Source organism: Macaca thibetana, chromosome 5 (genome assembly GCF_024542745.1).
Source record: "Macaca thibetana thibetana isolate TM-01 chromosome 5, ASM2454274v1, whole genome shotgun sequence".
NCBI classification, from domain to species: Eukaryota; Metazoa; Chordata; class Mammalia; order Primates; family Cercopithecidae; genus Macaca; species Macaca thibetana.
Window position 1 is genome coordinate 163,907,432 of NC_065582.1, and position 12,135 is coordinate 163,919,566.

At 36.4% G+C, this 12,135-nt stretch overlaps 1 long non-coding RNA gene across 1 annotated transcript in view; it reads right to left on the reverse strand.

The window, feature by feature from the left end:
- Positions 1-12,135, reverse strand: part of LOC126954492 (uncharacterized) — a 126,103-nt gene continuing 113,968 nt past the window's right edge. Inside the window, exon 6 of the long non-coding RNA XR_007725614.1 lies at positions 1-1,015. This is a non-coding gene — a long non-coding RNA (uncharacterized LOC126954492). The remainder of the gene's footprint in view (positions 1,016-12,135) is intronic.

Here is a 12,135-nt window from a genome sequence, read left to right on the forward strand (position 1 = left end):
TAGATATCTATAAATATGTTATGTCAATTTCATTCACTGTCAAATTCAACACTCAAAAACTGATACATTATATATACTAAAACATACATTTTTTATGTTTATAAGTTAAACATAAATTTTTCATCATTGTTTATTATCTGCATTTCCCACATGATTAGAAGTCCACTGATGGCAGGTGCTATGCCCTAGACTTTATGAAAATGATAAGCACCTAGTAGGTATTCAATAATAATTTTTTAATGAATGAATATGTTCATATAAAGTACATATCAGGGCTGGACATGGTGGCTCACACCTGTAATCCTAGCCCTCTGGGAGGCCAAGGTGGGTAGATCACCTGAGGTCAGGTGTTCAAGACCAGCCTGGCCAACATAGTGAAACCCTGTCTCTACTAAAAATACAAAAATTAGCCAGGCATGGTGGTGGATGGTTGTAATCCCAGCTACTTGGATGGCTGAGGGAAGATAATTGCTTGAACCCGGGAAGTAGAGGTTGTGGTGAGCCAAGATCACGCCACTGAACTCCATCCTGGGTGGCAGAGTGAGACTCTGTCTCAAAAAATAAATAAATAAATAAAAATGTTAAAAAGCACCTATCAATACAATTCTGTAATGTACATGTCCTCAATTCCTTTTATACTTGTGCAGATTTATCATCATGGCAGTAAACGTGAAGCTGATTTATTGCTATTCACCATGAGAAACAAAGGGGAAGTAGCAAGACATCTCTGAAACTAGAGAGAGTTGCTAAGAAAATAGAATTGAAAAGGAAACATAACTTACAAACAACATAGGTAAAGTATCTTTTTCTTAAAATGGGATGCATTTACAGGCAAATGTTTATTATTAAGAAACACATTATTGTTTTACTGAATGTTAAAGCCGAGTCTCTTTCCTTTATCTTATTTGTATGCATCATTTTAAAGCAAGCCTAGCACATTGTCCTGGCACACAGCAGTTGTTCAATTTGGCGTATCAGCTGGAGCTTGGTGAAATACAGCAGCACTTAGAAGTTTCTGCCAAAAAAAAAAAAAAAGGAAATATATATTTCTCCATCCCTTTTATACACACACACCATCACATTCTAAGTATATATGTCACATAGTTAGAAACATATCACATACTTAGAATGTGATATGCTTATAGAGACACACAAAGCTTTATAAGTCTCTCCACAGAATATAAAGCATATATTCTGTGCATCTGATATGCTTCAATCTGTGAGGGAAACAGAGTTCTGGGAGTTTTTAAAAATGCCGTTTATACAATTGCATGAGTAGTAGAGTTCAGTAATTTTCGCAAAAGCAGAAGGCCTGGCGCCTGGGTGGTTTTCCTAATAAATGACCGGTCCGTCACTTGCGTAAGAATATATTTGTTTATTCACAAGCGTGTTTTGCAAATGATCTCTCTAGACAGGAATACATACATTGAGAGCTTCCTCTATTCTGAAGGATGAAAAAAATTTAAGTAAGATTTGGAAAAATAGAAAAAGTCAAGGAACTCGAGACAACAGCACCCAGAGAGTTTTCATGGGTTAATATAAGTATTAGGAAAGGAACCAAGTACAAATCTACAGAAATTTTCATATGACTGTCACATGGTGAAGACTCTATGAATCCTATTTGAGGACATCCTCTAGGATACCATGAGCCCCAGGTTAAGAGTCATTGAATTGGGGTCCCTAAGTTCCATCCATTCCATGAAGGCATAAACATTTTTAGCAATCTTTTTTTTTTTTCCAGTTTCCTCTTTCTCTGTTAACCTGAGTTATGTCAATACACAGTTCTGTGATTCCTTGTCTTTTTATGCCACAGTGTTTCTCTAAGGAATTATACCAATCCCATGTTTCCAATGTTGGCTTTTCCCAAATTTTTACTTCCAATCTAGACTTTATTTCTAACCTCCATTGCCTGCCTGACGTATACACTTGAGAAAAAAAAATCTCAATAATCTCAAACTTTAGATGTCTCCCCAAGATATATTCCTCTTACCTCTTATTAAATAAAACATTTCTTTTTACTCAGATGTTCATATAAATCCAGGAGTTGTCCTTGATACCTTCCTCTCCTCCAATATTTCTCTACCAATAACAGAAGGTTTTATTGGTTCTGTCTTCACTTGTGACTCAAGTCTACCAACATCTCTCTACCTCTAAGATCACTGTCTTGGCCCAAGCCATCTCTTTCCTAGAGTACTGTGATTGCTTCCTCAGTGATATCTCATTTCCTCTCTAGTCTCCCTCCATTCCATCTTCACAAAGCTGCTACAAGGCTCCCTGTAAAATCCAATTTAGGTGACATAACTCCTATATATGTGCATAAATTCATTCAATATTTACTCATAAACCTTAGAATCCAATCCCAAAGCTTTAGCATGACACTCAGATCCCAAGCATTTTCCCTCCCCTCCCTCTTCAATTCATGCCACACTCCCTATCTCTGGTCTACACAGAATACCTTGCATTCCTTCAATTCCTTGAAGACACTATGTTGTTTCCAACCACAGAATATTTACACATGCTTTTCCCTATGTTGGGAATGTTCTTATCTCTACCATTCAATGAGTGAATTCCTAGTTGTCAAAGGACAACTGAGCTTAAATGATACTTTCTCAGGGACATCTTTTTTGATTCCTCAATAAAAATAAAAACCCCTTGGAATGATACCTCAAGGTTTAATATATTTCCTGCAGCACACTGCTCACAATTTGTAATTACATAACATGTGATTATCTGTTTAATTTTTGACTACTTACCTCACTAGATTGTAAACCAGAGAAGGGCAAAAATAATTATTCTTTGAATAAGGTATGCCACTGCATTTCACACATCTAATGCTTAATGCTGTACATTTCATGCCCAAATATATGTTTTAGTAGTTAAGTTGTGGCTAAGAATATGTTTATAGACTTATTTACAAATCCACCAATATTTATTGAGTGTCTACTATGTACTAGGTGCTGGGGATACAGTGGTGCATAAGTCAGACCCATCTCCTGTGCGTATAGATCTTGAGGGGTCTACACATGTATAGTCAAATGTCTATAGGAAATTGTCCAAAGCTTCAACTCTCAAATATCTTTAATACATTTACGCATCTAATTTCCACCTTGAAAAGAACAATAATGCATAGCAGAAATACCAAGTGAAAGTAGAAATTATACCTTAATTCTAGCTACCTTCTTATTCATTCACTCTCTGCCTCTGCTAGCAAATAAAAAAAAAAAAAAAAAAAAAAAAAAGACAGAGGAGGGAGAGAAGCCATTGACTTGCATCTGAAATTTCTTTTGTTCATTTGTGTCATAACCTTAATGTTATATAACCTTTGCTTTTTGCACTTAATGGATATGAGTGTTCTGATAAATGTAATAAAAACAGCCAATAACATGCCAAAGCCTGCCCATAATGGACTAACTTGAGGTGCTGGAAAATAAGGGACCCTGTTTGCTAACTCTTAAGTAATATACTCTAGGCAAGTCTGAACATCATTCTATTACTGATTATAAAAATTTAGATGTTCAATTGTCAATATTATTAGCAGAAGTTATCACTCAACTGCCCACAACCTATTCTATATACCAAAATGTATGCTGAATTCTCTACTCCCCTCAAATTCTCACCTGATCTTTTCAGAGAGTTAGTATACAACCCCAGAAATATTTTTAGCATGGTTCAATTAAAATGAATTTAAGTTTGCAAAGCCCACTGCATGTTAGTAGATAAATGTATATAAATGAACCACATAAAAACTGTAAACATCATACTTAAATGATAGAGAAAAAAGTAGTACCTCAATTAGTCTCTATGCCAAACAACCTGCCATTACTTTTCATTGCCAAAAATTATGTCAAAGTATGAGCTCTATCATTAAGATTTCATTAATATCAGGGGATATTTGACAAACTTTTATGTAACTCCACATAAAGTAGCCACCTAATGGTAAAATCTAATGGTTAGTAAACTAACCACTTAATAGTAAAAACTTTGATACTTCACTAGTTGCTGAAAGGCTTACAGTGTGGTGATACAGACTCACTTTGCAATAAGGCCAATCAGTTTGATAATGCTTATTTTATGTGTCAGTTTCACATGGTACCTAGAAAAGTATTTCTTGGAAATGTTTTCACGTATGAAGATGACAAGATGGAAAGAATATATCATTCACCAAGCACAACACACCAACGTATGCTTTGTCGTAAAATCTTTGAGTGAATAATATGTGAAAAGACAATTCATTCCAATCCATAGAGTTCACCGCCTGATACAAAGTGCCAAATCAGTGATCAGAAAACTGTTTTAATTGACATTGTGCAAATTATCTATACAGCACAAGCAGCAAATGAAGATTTCTTGAATAAATGGAAAATGAACTTTTCAGGCTCTAGATCTGGAACTCACAATTGGGAACCTCTGAGTTCTAATAGACACAAATAGACTGAACTGTCTAGCTTCAGTGAATTTTTTTCAAACAGGATATATATGTCTCTGTCTATATCTATGTCTACATGTCTACATTCATGTCTAAGGCATCTATATTCATTTACATATGTATGTAGATATATACAACAACTTCTATGTTTCAGGTAATCATACCAGGTAATAATCTAAAATGTTGAGAAATTCAATCTAGTTGAACAGGCAGATAATGTTATACAATACCTAGCAATATGACAGACAGGAAGCTCTCTCATTATTACAAACACAGTAGCTGAGGCCAATGAACCTTTTGAAAGCCCAAGAAAATACCTGAGTCGTAACAAAAAGAAATCTAATTGTTGGCTGTAAAATATTAAATCAAAACTGCTAAGTCAAAATGTACAAAGGTTCAATTAGATGTCTATAAACATATTATGTCAATTTCATTCATTGTCAAATTCAACACTCATAAACATTTCATTACACTTCAAAACAATGTGAAGGATAGATTCTCTTAGTTTACAAAAATTATTGAGTATGCACAATGACTGCTGAGAAATCATAACAACTTTAAATAAGTTATATGCAGCCAATTTCAAAGTCCATTATAAAAATGTCCACAAAAATCTTAAAAAGAAAGTATGTTTATTGGGAGATTTGGATGCATTTTTATATATTTGATACAATATGAGGTGGGGTCTCCAAAAGAAAAAGTGTCAAGAGTTCACCTGGGTGTGCCAAGGTGGGAAATGCTACCATATGTAGAGGTGGCTTCTTTGGAGATGTAAAGCTTGAAATATGCTTAAGAGTTTGTAAGTCAATGGGACAGAAAATACACACATGTGCAAAGACACAGTCATAGTGGAACACAATATTTTGGGGCACTGGTGGAGCCTTCATCAGGGCTGGAGGGTCAGGTGTGCTTCCTGGAAAGCAGGAAGAGTGTCTGGAGAAATATTAAGGTCAAATAAGGAGCAACTCAGAAGAAAAGAAACCAGTGATGGTTTCTAAACAGGAAAATGACATTATCAGATACACGTTTTAGGAAGATACTTTGGTGACAACATGAATGATAGGTGGGAGTGAGCCGTCATAGCAGGGATACCCATTTAGTGGTCATTGAAATACAAGACAGGTAACAGATGATGAGAATCAAAGCTTTGGTTGGAAATGTCCAATTCAAGAGACATTTCAGTTTGTGAAAGTGATTCTTGGAGATAAAAAGAGTTTCCTGTCTTTGAGAGCAATTCAGAGAAGGAAGTGTTGAGTAGGATTAGTTTCTCTGAGGTGCAAGTTATTTTATTAAGAAGGAAACTACAGTGGATAAGTCCATGTTAAAGCAAATACTAATAGATTCTTTGTCTTTTAAAAATGCAATGTGGGCCGGGTGCAGTGAGAGGTTCACGCCTGTAATCCCAGCACTTTGGGAGGCCGAGGCAGGCGAATCACCTGAGGTCAGGAGTTCAAGACCAGCATGGCCAACATGGTGAAACCCCATCTCTACTAAAAATACAAAAATTAGTTGGGTGTGGTGGCACACGCCTGTAGTCCCAGCTACTCGGGAGGCTGAGACAGGAGAATCGCCTGAACCCATGAGACGGAGGTTGCAGTGAGACAAGATCATACCACTACGTTCCAGCTTGGGCGATAGAGTAAGACTCTGTCTAAAAAAACAAAACAAAACAAAACAAAACAGTGCACTGTGATTCTTTTTTATTGAATCCAATACAAACTTAAGTGTCCACTGTGTAAACAACATTATTACCTTGCTATGGTTTTGGAGGGGATAAGCAGGAGGCTACCATCTGGGTTTGGAACATGGCTCTGGATTCTGGACTACACCTTTACCTGTTCGTTATAATTGGATTGACTCTTTTTATATTCAGCCAGTCTACTCGCCATCCCAAAACAATGCTCTCACTGTGAACCTAGATTGGTACCCTCTGTACTCTCCCCTCCCCCTCTCTCATTTTAGCCCTTCCTTTCAAGCACGTATGTTGGACCTATCTTCATCAGGCCAGCTTATCTGCCCTACAACACATCAATATCCTCTACCTCTCCCTAGTCTTCGATCTTGCTTTTCCTTCTAACCTTCTGCTGACTACTTTGTTTGCTCAATTTGTACCTCTATGTCTTTTTTTTTATTCTTAAAGTCTAATCTTTCAAAGTCACATTATAAATTGTCCCAATTCTATTGTTTATAACCTAGTAATATCTTAATATATTTATAAGATCATGACCACTCCTGCAATTCATTACTTTCTATTCCTAGAGATGATGATAATATAAAAAGGGAAATGTGATTTATGTATCATCAAGTATCCAAGAACCTGCTTATCCTAAGAGAGGTGGTAAAGAAAGATTTTATTATTGCCTTCTGAAAAACACAGTGACTGAGCCAGAGAAAGATCAACTGGACACGGTTACCCACTATTCACTTTCCATACCAAAATTAACTTTTTGCTTCAAATACATTTTCATACTTTCCCCATAATCTTTTATTTTTTTCCTCAATAATTCCTTACCTCAACAAAAACCCTGCATGATTCTCATAAAGGTGTTTGTCTTATAAACTGATGTTTAACTCTGCCCTTTAGATAGTTTTTTCTGTTTAAGCTGTATCCCCTGAAGATCATTGTTCTAACAGTCTCCATCACGCTAGAGGGGCAAGAAAAGGAGAAAGAAAATAACTGGCTTTCTTCTCTTCTCCTTACTATTCCTGCTACTGTCACTGCTTTTTCAATTATGGGTTTTCTAATTGTTAATTGTGCTAATACGACACAAAATGGAAAGAAATGTAGAAAAGCAGAGGATGGACCTGTAGGAAGCTTTCTCATTAGCCACTGAGTCAAAATTTCCTTATTTTTGTTGTTCTCAGGTTAGCTAAGGATTGAAAATAATAATGGCCATGTGCAGTGGCTCATGCTTGTACTCTCAGCACTTTGGGAGACCAACGCGGGAGGATGACCTGAGGTCAGGAGTTTCAGACCATCCTGGCCAATATGGCGAAACACTGTCTCTACTGAAAATACAAAAATTAGCCAGGCATGGCACCAGCTACCCAGGAGGCTGAGGCAGGAGAATCGCTTGAACTCAGAGGCAAAGGTTGCAGTGAGCCAAGATGGTGCCACTGTACTCCAGCCCAGCGATAGAGCAAGACTCCATCTCAAAAACCAACCAACCAAGCAAACAAAAATAATAACGTATCTCAATACATTAATAGCATAGTAGGTACTCAGTGAATTTTAAGGTCCCCCTACTCCGACTTTGGTACACTCCCATAAAAGACTCAGTTCAATTATTTTTCTACAATCCCAAATTGTGTGGTGCTGCAATTGTGTGTCAGTCATTCAGAAACAATGTTTTTTTAATTTTTCATTTTGTATATCAGCTCTCTATTAATTATATTCATAGTAATGATCTTTATTTGAACATCTTTTCATCACAACCTTCAGCTTGCTGAATATTTCTACATAACCGGGATCTATAGGCTTCATTTGACTTTCTTTGTTGAATTACCAGCAAAACTACAGAACTGCTTTTGTGCAGTTTATTTGAGTTTTGAAGGCAGGTAATTTACTAATCCTCCTTTCAGATGCTGCCTTTGTTCTTCCCTGAGATGTGTATTGACTGAATGTTTCAAGGGCTTCATTGTTTAAAGTCAATGAGGAAATGAAATTCCCTTTGATAAATTAAACTTGTTGACCTAGTCCTTTACAGAAATTTTTAAAAAATCAATGTATAAATATATGTTATTGGAGGTGATTATACCTCTTGGTGAAACAAGTAGCTGCCTGTCTTTATAAGGTCTAATATCTTAATATGAGAGCATAATTTTCTCTCTGATGAAACTTTAACCATCCAAAGATGCTAGCAATGATGCAAGGAGTAGCAAGTTGAATAAAAACATTAATAATACATCTCTACAAATCTTCATCCTCACAGACTCTCCCTATGCTGATTCTACATTTATGTGAACAATTCGTTTCCTTGGTATTATTTCTAAACCTTTTGCAATGCATCCTCTCCCCCAGTGACCTATTTCTGAGAACCAAATTCATGGCCAGCTGCTCCCCTACTGTCTTGTTCCCCACTTTTCACAAACTTTCACTGAAGGAGACACTTCCTAGAGAGACGAGGAAGAACATTGCCCAAGAAGTAGAAGAGAGTAGATTATGTGACTACATTTCACCATTTCTCCTCACTTTTAGCAAATCACTGATACTCTCTGAACATCATGTAAAGCATCTGTAAAGCAGAAATTGTAATATCTTTCTAAAAATTAAATGGTTCCTGAGTTCTCTTTCAACATTAAGACACACACACACACACAAGAATTTAAGCCTTGTCTAATATAAACTTCACGTTTCAAACATGAGACTACATGCTTCAACTATGTTATTTAATTAACAAGTTTAAGGTATCTGGTCCTCTCCTATCTGACAGGTCTATTATGAGAAAAATGTAAAAAAAAAAATCAAAGTACTTTAAAGATCTATAAAATGTCACCTATAGGAGAAAACAGTTATTATGGAAAGCAAAACAAAAAGTATAATGGCACATAAATGTCTGTTAGGTAGAAGCAAAGATATATGTCGTCAGATAAACATACTCTGAGAGGCTGCCTGTTGAGGAGGGCGAGGCAGGCATATGTTTGGAGAAACCAAGACAACAAAAAAAGATCGCTAGAATTTTGTTAGCTAAGTCAGACTTGAACAAAAATGTCACCTATGGGGAGGGACAAGCAGAGGTGGGGAGAAAAATAATGAAGCAAGTATGGCCAAAGAGCATGATGAACATCAGAAGCCTCAACTAAGTCTGTACTTCTCACCTTGACTTGAACAAAGTCCTTCACACCTGTATGTCAGAAAGCCTGCTTTACATGCGGAATCCTGCCATGAGTAGGTTTCCATAGTAGAAATTGTGGAAAATGGCTGAGTTCTGTGTCTTGGTCCATGCATTATAGCCAAAAGGTAATGAAGTCCAGAAACAAGAAAATCTCTAAACTGAAATAATTCAGAGAAAGTAGGACCTCAAAACCACAGGAGAACTCGAAATAACTTAGAGCATGAAAATCTTAGGATAGGTGTTAAATTTCCTTTGGATTCAGGTCTGAAGCTAATCATCTGAGACAATATGGGCAAGCTGACCAACCCCACCTGATATCTGAATGAGGACAAGGATGATGATCATGGTTATGATCACAGTCATAGTGGTCATGAGTGGCATCGGTATCAAGAGAGTTTGTACTTCCATAGAAATGTGTCACTAAGGAAAGAGAAGGATCAGTAAGCCCTCAGTGATAGAAAGGGAATATTAATGAAAAAGAAGAGCCTTTCAACCAATGTAGTTAGTAAAAACTTTGAGCCAAAAAATTACAGATCATTTATAATAGAAAATATAATTTGGGATAAAAGAGTGGGGAACATTCCAGAAAAGAAATGTGAGACCTTGAAGAAGATGCTATGAGATTAGACTACATTTTAATATGCACAACAAGATCTCATAAAATTAGCATTCCTTTTTGAATCATAATTATTGTAACATTAAAGGAAATAATTGAAATGAAATAGTAGTCTTCTTCAATAAATGTCTCGGCTACTATTTCAACTAATAGAACAGATGCATTTCCAGTACTCATTTATAATAGTAAGATGAAAAACCATATAAAATGAAGGTGACTAATGTGATAGAGAGAAAATAAAAAACTGGACTTAAAGTTTCAGGATTTAAATTCAAACCCTTAGTTATTGAAAGTTATTTATTGAATGTCTGTATGCCTGACTTTGGGTTATATGCAAGAGTATAAACACAACTAACATGGTCACTGCCCTGTAGAAACTCACAGTCTACTGGGATAAACATGAAAACAAATGACTTTATTACAGCTTATAAATGCTACCTTAAAAATGTGAGCTGTAAATACAGTGAAGTATGGCAATAAAGAGCACTAACTCAGAAGCTAGACCACCTGAGTTCAAATTCTGGCTTCAGTAATAAATAACTGTTTGATATTGAGTGAATTACCTAACATTTCAGTGCTTGTCTGCTGTATTATAAAATGGAGATGCTAGAATTGCCTTCTGGGGTTATTACAAGGATTACATAAATTGAAAATTCAAACTACTTAAAACAATTCCTAGTGCATAAAGAGGACTGTGTTACCACCATCCTCTTCACTAACCTCCTCCTGTGCTGCTTCATCATCATTGCTATGGAAACACTGAAATTGGAGGAACTAATCTTGTCCAGGAAAAATAGAAAAAGCTTCACAAAGTAAATGGCATTGAAAGTGAGTCTCAAAGAATACGTATCAGCATTGCAGGTGGAGAAATTGAAAAGTATGTGCCAAGTAGAGTGGACCACACACATCCAAAATTAAAGAATCAGGACAAGCCCCACTGAATTGTGAGGTACATGCACGGCGAGACTGAAGAGGTAAGACAGAACAAAATTGTAAGAAATCACATGGATGTTGCGTCTTTTATGTAGGTGAGTAACATAATAGAATTTATTGTTTAGGATGATGACCCTGGTGGCTCTGTAGAAGACCCTAAAATCTCAGTGGCTTTCAATAAAGGAATATTTCTTACTGCATTATGTGTTAGCTGTAAGTCCGCTGCATCTCCGTTCCTTGCCCTCTTCATTCTAGTATCCAGGCCAAATGAATATCCCTCATTTGGGGCATTCTTATTCCCTCAGTAGAAGGCAAAAGTAGGGGATAGAACAACATGATGGCTGTTAAAACTTCTATGCCATGGCAGCATTTCATTTCTGCTCACATTTTATTGGCTAAAATGAATCATATGATCAAATATGATGTCAATGAGATAAGGAAGTATAACCCCCCCAAAGGGAAGAATGCCAGAAATCAGGTGGCAAAATCTGACTTCAGGAGGGTAGGGAGTTATAAATCTCTTATGGGGAAGGGCAAACATTATTTTGAACAATCTATCATCCTGGCTATCTATTATATAACATATTCCCTGAAATAGTGGCTTAAAAATTTCTTATGCTTACGAATCTCAGGTGTTCACGTAGGGCTAGTTTGGAGCAAATGAGTGGCTTCATTCACTTGGTAGATTTCTTAACAGAAGTGACCTAAAGATTAGATTCAGCTGAGCTTCTCTCCCTCTCCCTATAGTCTCAGAGTCTCCATGTGGTTCCTCCGGCAGAGTGAGTAGTGGTCAGACTTATTTGTGCTCAGGGCTTCAAGAGATCAAGGTAGAAATCATTAGTCCTCTGAGGGTCACAGTGCCCATTATACTCTGTTGGTGAAAAATGGGGTCACAAGCCAAACTAAATGCAAAGGGAGAAGAAATTAACCCTAATTATTGACAGGGGAGAGTCAAAGAATCTGCAGGTATTCTCCATAGATATAAAAGGCAGGTGGGGTCAGATTAGGGAGCTATTTCTGAGATGGAATAAGAAGTATATGTTGACCATCTAAATGTGGAATGGATAAGAACAAATAGAATCACGAAGAAATACTATCAAAGATAACAAGGTCATTTCTCCGATATTCAAATGAAAGGGCTGAAAGAACTCATATCACAAAAATAAAAAATTACTTTACATATCCTGAATTATCCAATAAGTTAAAAGGAAAAAATTTCTATCAAGACGGGGATCACATCCAAGAGATTTATTTCAAGATGTTATTTATGTATGGTGCTTGTAAAAGTGCTACAAAAAACATACAAAAAAAGCATATGTTAAATC